The sequence below is a fragment of the Olea europaea genome, unplaced genomic scaffold, assembly GCF_002742605.1.
Source record: "Olea europaea var. sylvestris unplaced genomic scaffold, O_europaea_v1 scaffold294, whole genome shotgun sequence".
Classification (NCBI taxonomy): domain Eukaryota; kingdom Viridiplantae; phylum Streptophyta; class Magnoliopsida; order Lamiales; family Oleaceae; genus Olea; species Olea europaea.
Genome location: NW_019247998.1, coordinates 31,668 through 44,534, shown reverse-complemented (window position 1 = coordinate 44,534; position 12,867 = coordinate 31,668).

The following is a 12,867-nucleotide window of genomic DNA, read 5'->3' as shown; positions in this document are numbered from 1 at the left end:
TATGCTACTTAGGATTTCAATGATTACTCTGCGAGATTTATACTAAGGTTGGATTTAAATTGCAAGATATCCATACTTTATGCATAAGTGTCATTGAACTAAAGTTTGTACTCATTTTATATTTGAATAAATAGAGGATTGTTGGATATTATTCCAATTAACAATCAAGAGTGATTTTGAAAATGATAAAAATGGTTAACCATGAGAAAAGTAAGAAAAAACAAAACTAGAACCAAAAACACTAATGGCCAAAAAATGGTCCGCCCAGGCTCAATGCCGAGGTTGCAATTACAATGGCCATTTTGCTGAACTAGGCAGCCACCCGATTTTGTACTGGACGGCCCCAGTACAAAAAATCTAACTGTTGGCTTTTGAATTCTTGTGTTGTTTTGAAGTGTTTGACACTATTTGGCTTGGTTTTTGCACTTTTTTGTGCATTGTGATTGTAATTTTATATATTTAAGTTGTTTTTGTTGGGAATCTATTTATACATACACAGTGAAAAATTAAAATTATTTCAATTTCCACCGAGGATCCCTTTGTGTTTAGATAGAAATCGTGATAAAAATTGTACCTTTGAAGAATTCTGCAAACCTTTTGCTTTTCTTTTCGTTCCAGCAATCTTGATTCGCCACCCATAGCTGTCCAATTGTCCAGCCTCCAACGGTGATCCATACAGAGAACAAGATTGCAGTTACCAGGGTTTTCCTCTTGTGCCAGTAAGAATAATTATGAGAATGAAAACCATATCGACCTCAAACCCTAGCCATGTATTTATATAAACCCAAACGGGCTCGGTTCGGTCCGGTCCAATATTTAATTAATCCATTTAATTAAACCCGATCCGTGAATTAATTAATCCAATTAATTAATTCGAGAATATAAATAAAAAATCCAATTAATTAATTTATCCAACGATTGTTAATTTAATTAATTGACAAATTACAATCTTTCAATTCTCTTTTGTGTGTGACCCATCAGGTTCCCGATCACGATACCTAACGACGTGAAATATTATTTTAATCTAATCAAAATTGATAAATTAAAACACCCTTTTAATTTGTCGTCAATTCACACTCACCGTCCCAAATTGACATCTAGTAATGTGTCAGGGCAATACATGTGACAGGAAATGTCACGTGGTATGACAAAACCAAACTCGTTCGTTTACCATCAAACTATAATCCCTTCGTCAATATGATCTGATCAATTACGAGATATGAAAGTTTGTCAATCTCGATTATCGATCATATCTTTCACTCCACTATTAAGTCAATACAAGTCGAAAACTCCTTTTCGACTTATAAGTATACCTTGACCAAGGATTTCATCATCGACTTAATTGAATGAAACACAGATCATAATCTCATTCTATCTAAAAGTAACAAATCCTTTATTGGTCAATCACAACCTTCATATGATTCTTGACGTACCCGAACGATGTCGTATTAGCGGCCCTTTGCAGAGCAACATCCAACACCGTCAAAGTATGACTGTCCTCATATAAGGTACCATGACGACCTCAAGTCAAAGGACCAATTCCACTACCTAATGTTAGAGATTAACTACTGACACTCAAATAGTTATCCATGTGGAATCTCTCGGCGGGTCTCCAATGTTTTGTTCTATAACAAAACATCCACGTGTTCATTTAAGTGTCACCACATTTTAACTTGTGATATCAGCTACTTACTTCACAAGTAAGAAATGCCACACGTGATGGTCTATCTGTAATAACGATATCCGTATCTCGTTATTACTTACGACCACGGATGATTTAAGATTGAATCAGACGTAATTTGTATCTCACAATCATAACTCCTTGTGATTAACAAATTACGAAGATTTGAATTTAAGGACTCTATTATTTATTTAATTGTCTATTAATTAAATAATAGACTTGCCATTAAATTGTATTAATTATATATTAAAAGTATTTATGTCCAAAATTGATTGGAACTAGGGCATAATACTTACAAACTCCCACTTGCACTAAATTCAATCACTTATGTATCCAATATCATAAGTCTATATAACGATCATATTTATACTACGACAACTCTTTGTCAGTAGATCTGCAATATTGTTAAATGTGGGAATTTGTTCTTTTTTTTACGTCATTTCTATGTATTATCTCTTTGATGAGATTATACCGCCTTAATACATGTTTGGATCATTGATGAGACCTTAGTTCCTTTACTTTCGTAATGGCTCTATTGTTATCACAATACAATGACATGTGATCAACAATATCAGGAACTACTCCAAGTTCATTTATGAACATCATGATCCAGATTGCAACTCATTGCTACTTCTGAAATAATCATGTAGTAGGTTTCTACTATTGAATCAACGGTTGATTCACGTTCGGAACCTTTCCAACATACCTTTTAAGAGTAAACCAATTTCTCCATATAAAATCTTTTCAATATTTTATATAGATTGGGACGAGTTAAGCAACCTTCTAGATCTATCTCTATAGATCAAGTTGCTTCTCCCATATTGTTCAAGAATAAGTCCTTTAACAACCATTATTTCAACGATTGAAACATAGGGATTTCGTTTTCTATAATGTTAGCAATACAACAATGCTCTCACTATCTTCTTATAAACACACAATTCGTCTTCAAATTTGATAAAATCAAAAACTTTGACCTTTCCATTAAATCGAAGATTGCAGCTCCAAGAGACTTCTCTTAACCTATAGTCACGGTATGCAACTGTTGCAAGCAAAATCCGAATGGAGGGGCTATAGGATAAAGGTTTCGCTAAGGTCAACACTTAACCTTTGCTTCTAGCCTTGCTTTGTGTATATGGATATTCCCATCCATATCGACATTTTCCTTGTAAACTATTTACAAAAACTTATGGGTTTTATTCCATCAGGAGGCTCGACCAAGATCTAAACCTTGTTCACATACGTTGAGTTCATCTCGAGTATCATGGCCTCTTGTCGTCTCTTTTAAGTCAACACTTGACTTTATTTTGGTGCAATTAGCAGGTTCATTATCCTCGATCAGTAATACCTGATTAATAATCATGGATTCGCACCTTCTTGAAAGTCAAATGATCCTACTAGATTCATATAGAGCTGTCATGTCCTTAGGAGTTTTTACTTCCTGATCAAGAGTATGTCCCATATCAGATTTGGGATCAAACTCAGATTTATCTACTTGGTTAACTATATCTGTGGACTCTTGAACTCTTTCAATTTCTATTTTGCTCCCACTATCCTCTCCTAAAGTAAACATTTTCTCTAAGAAGATGATATATCATGAGACAAAGACTTTCTTCATGATAATAGAATTTATATTCAAATATCTGCTTTGAATATCCCACAAATATGTATTTATCGGATTTAGTCTCAAACTTATCTGATTCAAGACGCTTCAAATAGGCGTCATGGCCCCAAACTTTCATATAAGATAAATTGGGACTATTGTCTTTTCATAACTCGTATGGAGTCTGTTAACCAATTTAGATGGGACATGATTTAGTGTATTGCACATTGCAATCAATGCATGACTCCAAAACAATTTTGGAAGATTTGCATGGTTTGTTATTAATCGTATTATATCTAATAATTAACGATTCCTTTTTTTAGATACACCACCTTGCTGCAGTGTATATGAAGGAGTCTACTGCAAGAGAATCTCATTCTCTCTTATATAATCTAGATTTTATCTTTAAGATACTCTCACTTGATCGAATATTAATGTGAGGGTATCTTTACCTATTTGTTTTTCTACTTCTAGTTTGAATCTCTTGAACTTTTCAAGAGTTTCATGTTTGAGTTTTCATCAAGTATACATGATCATTGATAAAATAAGAGAAATATTATCCGACATTAATTGACACGAGTCCATATGCATCACCATGCATTAGACCAGCAATTATGCTGACCTTTCTTCTTTTCAAGTAAAAGAAGATTTGATCATTGTGCCAGACATGCATAATTTGTATTTGTCAAAATCAATTAATCCCAAGTATACATCTTTATGTAACTTTGGAATTACATTTCATCTAAATGACAAAGTCTGTCATGCCAGATTTTGGTAATAATTAGATTATAGTATTTATGTCTTATAATTTTTATACTCATTTTAGAATCTTTAGTATTAAAAAAATATAAATGTCGTTTTGTAATTTACCATAACCGTTAGGATCTTTAACAAGATAAACAAGAACAACTATTGTCCTTAACATTAAAATAGTTCATGTTGGAACATGAAATTCATTTTAATGTTCCAGCTATGGTTGGTATAAAGCGACGTTTCTTTAATTCCAATACTAAACCAAAAGGCAATGACAAGAAGTATATTCCTACAAGCAATGCAGCAACCTTTGCTCATCTCCAATGTGTAGGTTAATTTCTCCCTTTCGCAGTGGTCTATTTCTATTTAGTTTCTCCATATTTGTATAAATATGAGATCTACATCTGGTATCAAATACCTAAGAAACTTGTGAAGTAGACGTAAGCCACGCAATATTTCTTCCAATGACCTTTCATTCTATAATGAAATCAAGGGTCATTAGATTTGATATTGTCCTTCACTTAGACTGTCTTAACCATATTGGGTGCTTTCCCAAAGTCCCTTTAGACTTCCTCTTAATACCCTTAGAGGAATCAATGATTTGCCCACTACCTACTTTGATAAAGGGTTTAACAGTCCTAAGCATGTCAAGTAACTTAATGAGTATGCATTCGAGCTTATTCTTATTATAATTCATAATTAGTATGAATAACTCTATGACAGAGATTGTAAAGCTAAGTCAATACTTACATTCATAGTTAATGATTGAACTCAGTTGAGACATTTCTCAATGTCAATCATCTTCAGTGTCTAAGTAACGATTGAAGATTACTCTGTCATTTTGCACAGGTATAGTTGTTTGGAAGTCTCATATCCTTCCACACATGATTATTATCATACAACTCTTTGTAATGAATAATTATGTGTTAACATCTATACTCTCAAGTTGCTTTTGTAACTCAATGACATAATTGCAAGTATCACATACGTTGCAGTACTATTGTCATCACTGCGTTTATTATAGCAGCCACCACTTCCTTAATCGAGTCATCACCAAGTGTCTTTGAAAAGGGCTACTCAAGGACGTGACCAATTTTCTCATGCATGAGAACAATTCTCAAATTGCGGTGTCAATTAAGAAAAACTAGTTTGGTTGTTGGCATCTAATATGCCTTTCAAATACACATTGTTACTCACGATTCAATGAATATAAATGACGAAAAGAAAAAGAATAATATATAAAATGCATCAATTAATTTAACAGGGACTTTTATTAAATTAATTATACTCCCACTGTTTAAATAAAATTTATGACCCTCTTACATAAATTTATGGAGTCCATACTTGACTCCCAGTGGGCTGGGATCCCATCTATTATATTAAGACATTGAGTGTACTCAACAAGCCTTAATATAACATTTAGGTAGATACTATTATCAATTGTATCTTCATACAACTCTCAGATCATTAAGCTGACAACTCTTTGTTTTCACACATCCTATGTGTTAGCTTAACATGCCTCTTAAAATTTATCTCCTTGAGTGTACTCAACAAGCTGAGACGATTTGGGACTCTGATTTTTCACTATAATGATGGGACTCTTAAAATTTATCTCCTTGAGTGTACTCAACAAAAGATAAATTTTAGTTAAGTCGAACCCATCATTCAGAAATATATAATATTTCACAGTGTCAAACATATCCCTAATAGATCAGTCTTGAGTGTACTCAACAAGCTGAGACGATTTGGGACTCTGATTTTTCACTATAATGATGGAAGACAATCATAAATGTAACTTAATATTTTGTGGAGGGATTTTGCATTCAAAAGTCTCATCAAAACAAATATATATATATATATATATATATATATATTTATTTATTTATTTATATATTTTATTAGACATTTACCATGCAAACAAATATATATAACATAATATAATAGTGTGGACGATAATAAACTTTTACTATCTAGTCTTCCCGAGCCATAAGGAAGATTAGTTGGTCAATTCGTAGGGGGTATAGCATTGAATAGTATCAATGCACCATCTCCATGGTCTCCTTCTCTCCTTGTCTCTTCAATTAGTCTAGTTGTATCATGTATCCTATACTAGTTGGCACGCAGGCCTAAATGAAATTGGACTCGCAGACCCACAACAATAGTAATAATAATAATAATGGACTCGCAGGTCCAAAATGATCAAAAACTCGCAGGCCCAAAATAATAACTATAATAACGAGCTCGCAGGCCCAAAACAATTAAGAGCTCGCAGGCCCACAAAACAACAAGAATAAAAATTAATCATTCAACACATCCATATGGTCGAGTACATAATCGTCCACTAATAACACATTCATCACATAAATGTATACCTATATATAATATCTAATATTATATGCAAATAAGTTTCCAGTTCTCTAGCAATTAAGTCGTCTAAACTCCTTTAGACAAATGGATCGGAACAATTAAATAATTAATTAATCATATTAATCAATTATTTAATTAGCGGGCATATCAAATTTCAATTAGATACCAAATTAGAGTCCAACTCTAATTCAACAATTATATGACGGGATTATTTAATTAAAATCAAATTTTAATTAAAAATCAAATTAGAGTCAAACTCTAATTTCACAATTTAAGGCGGTGAAATTTAATTAAAATCAAATTTTAATTAAATAACAAACTTAGAGTCTAATTCCAATAATTAAGGGCGAATTAATTTAATTAAAATCAAAATTTTAATTAAATACCAAATTAGAGTCCAACTCTAATTCCAAGAAGAAATTTAAGGCGAGTTAATTTAATTAAAATCAAAATTTTAATTAAATATCAAATTAGAGTCCAACTCTAATTTCAAGAAGAAATTTTGGGTGAGACAATTTAATTAAAATCAAATTTTGATTAAATGTGAAATTAGAATCCAATCCTAATTACAAGAATATATTCGGGTGAATAATTAATTAAAATCAAATTTTAATTAAGTATTAAATTAGAGTCAAACTCTAATTTAAATTGAATTAATATTTTAATCTAGGATAACACTCCTAAATAAAATAAAAATTCAATTGGGTCATAGTTTAATGTTTAAGTCAAAATCCAATTTTAACGAAAATATAAAATGTCGTCAATTTTAAATAAAATTTTAATTTGGATCAAAATCAAAATTATGGGTCGAACCCAATTAAAATTAATTTTAAAACCATTTCCAAATTCAAATTCATAACCATTTTGAAAACTTGCAAATTCATAACCATTCTGATATCACTGTTGGGAATCTACTTATAGATGCACAGCGAAAAATTAAAATTATTTCGATTCCCACCGAGAATCCCTTTGTGTTTAGATAGAAATCGTGATAAAGATTATACCTTTGAAGAATTATGCAAACCTTTTGCTTTTCTTTTCGTTCCAGCAATCTTGATTCGCCACCCACAGCTGTCCAATTGTCCAGCGTCCAACGGTGATCCATACAGAGAACAAGATTGCAGCTACTAGGGTTTTCCTCTTGTGCCAGCAAGAATAATTATGAGAATGAAAACCATATCGACCTCAAACTCTAGCCATGTATTTATATAAACCCAAACGGGCTCGATTCGATCCGGTCCAATATTTAATTAATCCATTTAATTAAACCCGGTCCGTGAATTAATCAATCCAATTAATTAATTCGAGAATATAAATAACAAATCCAATTAATTAATTTATCCAACGATTGTTAATTTAATTAATTGACAAATTACAATCTTTCAATTCTCTTTTGTGTGTGACCCATCAGGTTCCCGATCACGATGCCTAACGACGTGAAATATTATTTTGATCAAATCAAAATTGATAAATCAAAACACCCTTTTAATTTATCGTCAATTCACACTCACCGTCCCAAATTGACATCTAGTAATGTGTCAGGGCAATATATGTGACAGGAAATGTCACGTGGTATGACAAAACCAAACTCATTCGTTTACCGTGAAACTATAATCCCTTCGTCAATATGATCCGATCAATTACGAGATATGGAAGTGTGTCAATCTCGATTATCGATCATATCTTTCACTCCACTATTAAGTCAATACAAGTCGAAAACTCCTTTTCGACTTATAAGTACACCTTGGCCAAGGATTTCATCATCGACTTAATTGAATGAAATGCAGATCATAATCTTCTACTATCTAAGAGTAACGAATCCTTTATTGGTCCATCACAACCTTCATATGATTCTTGACGTACCCGAACGATGTCGTATTAGCGGCCCTTTGCAGAGCAACATCCAACACCGCCAAAGTATGACTGTCCTCATATAAGGTACCATGATGACCTCAGGTCAAAGGACCAATTCCACTATCGAACGTTAGAGATTAACCGCTGACACTCAGATAGTTATCCATGTAGAATCTCTCGACGGGTCTCCAATGTTTTGTTTTATAACAAAACATCCACGTGTTCATTTAAGTGTCACCACACTTTAGCTTGTGATATCAGCTACTTACTTCACAAGTAAGAAATGCTACACGTGATGGTCTATCCGTAATAACGATATTCGTATCTCGTTATTACTTACGACTATGGACAATTTAAGATTCAATCAGACGTAATTTGTATCTCACAATCACAACTCCTTGTGATTAACAAATTACGAAGATTTGAATTTACGGACTCTATTATTTATTTAATTGTCTATTAATTAAATAATAGATCTGCCACTAAATTGCATTAGTTATACATTAAAAGTATTTATGTCCAAAGTTGATTGGAACTAGGGCATAATACTTACAGTTTTCATAATTGAAAACATATCATAATCATTATTGATTCCATTACATCCAAAATCTAAAGCCTAACTTGTTTTTTATAATTTTGTTCTTTGGTTTATTTTTTAAAATTTTGTTTGCTTGATTCAAATTTGGATTAAAGTTTGTTTACCCTTACAAATTATTTGTCTCATACACTCATTCCGGTGGCGACAAATATCGTTTAAGGACAGTGACTCATAATCATTTTCAAACCTTTCATTTTGATGATTTCCTATTGATGATTTTATTTTCGTTCTTCATCAACTTGTTAAACACAACATTTTCATTAACAGAACCAAAAATATGATTATTGAATGATATTCAACATGTATCTTACATAAAATTATAATACATGTTCACATATTTCCATATACCATTTTCACCCACAAAAGCAACGTTAAAGAACGTCGCATATATTCATATAAACATATCTAGTTGGCTAAGATCACTTTAAGTTACCGTAGTTGATCATTGCTGTAAGATATAATCATAAAAGCGGCATTAATAATTTTTTTTTCATGTTTGAAAGAATGAACATAAGAGTGGGTGTCTCTTGGAGTGTCGATACTTTATGCACAAAGGAATATATTTAGAGCAAAACAAGCAGACGTGTTAACACTTGGAAAAAGCAAGTTGTCGATCCTTTAGATGCAATGACTCTTTTTTTTTTTTTTGAAACAAGCTCAAGTGTGTAGACACTGGAAAACGAAGGTGTCAACATTTACCATTCGAAAAGGTTTGCCTTACAGGAACATGGTCATGAGTGTCAACACTTGCTTAGGAATTGTCAACATTTGCTTAGGAATTGTCGACACTTGTGAAACCGACGAAAATTCAAGTTTACAAAATATAGCGAAAAATCCATGTTCATCTTCTTAAATGTGTTTCTTTGATGCTCAAGTGTCGACACTTATGAAACCGATGAAAATTCAAGCTTAGGAACATCTTCTTAAACGTGTTTATTTGACGCTCAAGTGTGGAAACTTATGAAACCGATGGAAATTCAGGCTTAGAAAATACAACGAAAAATCCATGTTCATATTCTTAAACATTAATTTGATGCTCTAAGGATAAAAAAAGCCTTAGCATATTTTGACAGAGTTTTTACCTTAATAATCTGGATATATGATGAGCTTGATTGGAATAAAAGATGAAAATTTGTAGGAGTTAAGACAATTCTAGATTTATTTAAATATGCAAGAAACTCGGCCTCACAAGTTTAGAGACAACGCCGAGTTATTGATGGGTAACAATGAGCAAAGTATTAAGATTTTTTCTTAAAGAAGGCTAGTAGGTTTGTTTTCCTTTGGTTGGAATTCTTTTCCTTGAAGAGAATAGAAGGCAAAACTTTCTCTCACTCTTGTTTTGCATCGAATGATAGTAAGGCGCTTAATAGATATTGGGCATGGAAAAGTTTCGAGATGTTGAATGTTTTTCTTTATATCACGATTCATTTATTACATATAAACTTGTTGGTACTACCTATAGATTCAGGACCTGTTTGACATGACTTTTACTTTATGTGAAATAATTTTTGGAGGATTCCGAAAGTGCTTTTAGAAGAAGCACATTAGACCAATTTTCTTTATAAACTCTTCTAACCTTCACAAGTACATTCATAAAATTATTCAAATTGGTCCAAAAGTAACTTTTGAATTTCAAAAAGCTCATTTTGACTTTTCAAATGGCATACCAAACGGTCCATAATATACGCATGCGTTTCAATTAAATCTTAACTGATAAGAAATATAGACAAAGATAAGTCATTAAGTGTTTATGTGGACCTACATAAATGCAATACATAGTATTAGTATTAATAAGTAAAATATTGAGTATAAGAATACAAAAAAATTAAAGACATAAATATGACATCAGTACACCATAGGATTCAGGGATATGATTCGGAGGGCTATGAATTTTAAGGATATGGTTAAAGAGATTGGATTAAGCTTGATTGTTCTAATACGTCATTTGATATTACACAATATTAGAAAAAAGTACAAGTATGGAAAAATAAAAACTTTTTTATGTCATAAACTAGAGAATAAAAGGAAGAAGCCAATAAACTTGTTTGTTTATCAAGAACCAAAGTACCATATTTATATGAAAGAATTTGGACTACATGGGATACAATAGTCATAATAATTAGGATTGTAGGGGTATAAAAGTCATTCGTAAACACTACTATATTTACAACACTCCCCATTGATTAACTATTTACAGAATGACTATCTCATTGAAATATTATTTAGCAAAAATCCAATGAGACAACAAATGACAACAAATGAAAAAGAGTAAAAATAATTTGGAGTAATAAAATGGGGCCTCATTAAAACATTGTCAAGAAAACTCAATAGGACAAAACTCGATGAAAGAAAAAGAGTAGAGCTACTCCCATTGATTTCAATTCTTGGATCAAGCGATCCATGTCTTGTATGTCAACGTCTTCAATATTGATGCCTTGTATGTCAATGTCTTCAAGAAAATCCAAATGCAAACGTCTTCAATAGCTTTTGTTGATTTCTATATATAGTATTATTTTGAGGGTAAATGACTTTTAGATTATGGACATTCATTACAAAAATAATATGTCTCGTTAAAACTTTATTAGGAAAAACCCTTTGGAAAAAATTCTAATGAAGGAAAAAGAGTACATTATTCTTTTAAGTATGCTACAAAAGTTGCTTCATTAAAAATCTTGTCGAGAAAATTCAATGGGACAAAACCTTAGTCAAGGAAAAAAGAATACAATGCATATTTATTTTTCCTATGATAATATTACTTGAACTATATGCTTCAGACATATTACATCTTTTAAGGTAACATTAATAACCCTGCCAGATGAGTTAGCTATAATCAAATTTATAATATACATATCAAATTTTATGCATTGTCAGACTAATAAAAAAGAGACTTCTAATTACATTTACCACATAGTAATTTATCTATTTATATATGTCTTTGCGAAATTCATTACGTAAAGAGACGTATATTTCATATCATGATTTTATTTTTTCCATTTTCATTTCTCATAAGTATACACATTTCAGTGTTCGGGCTGTATATCTAGAAATTTCACGTTCCTCTCGTAAATTTAATTTAGGATTGTGTCCCTTTTATTTGTCCAATCATCACTTCGATCGATATATTTCGATTCTTCACTATTCATAATATGATATAATACATCATTTGTAAAATTATTGTCGACAGATTTCCTTTTCGATTCTATTTCTTTTTTTATAATGATATAACTTATTGAGATATCTCAATTTTCAAAAAATCAGGTACCTGAACTTCTTTTAGATTTTTATATTTGTCATGTTTAAATACTCATCAAAAGTTTATTTCTCCTTAATGGAACCATCTTCGCTAATTGTTCCATTTTCGTTCGGAGATTTTGTATTAAAATCGAATATCATCATGCTTTAGTCGTGTCATCAAGTATTGTATTAACTAATTGTCTTCTAATACTTTAATTCGAATTGGTTCATTTAAAGCTGATGTGTGAGATATTATCGATATCTTTTGTCAGCAAGTGCATATAAATAAATTATCTTTCGAGCTTTCATTCCCTTAATGCAGAGAGAATTATCCAATCAAATTAACAATCATTTTTCTAGTGTTATAAGATATCACCCATTTGGGATAGGGTTCAAACTACACATTTATTTCCAGCATTCTTTACTTTCTATCTTAGTTTGTTGTGGTGGATTAGTTTTACATATACTGCATTCTCAAAACAATTAGATGAAAAAATAGCCACTGACCATAAGCTAATTATAATAAGGAGAACTGTAATGTTAATCTGATGCATAATGGCATTCTCTAAACAAAAATGGGAAGTACTTTGTTATCAATTAAGAGGGTGTTTCAGCCCCTTTTTTTGGGGGAAAAAAATGCATTTTAGAATAGTAGATTGATTGAATATGTGTGGTTGAAGAATAAAAAAAGTTTTTGATTTATATGTAATATTATTTTAATGAAGAATGTGAGGTTGAAAAGAAGAGAGAGAAAAATATATTTATAAAAAAATAGAAATT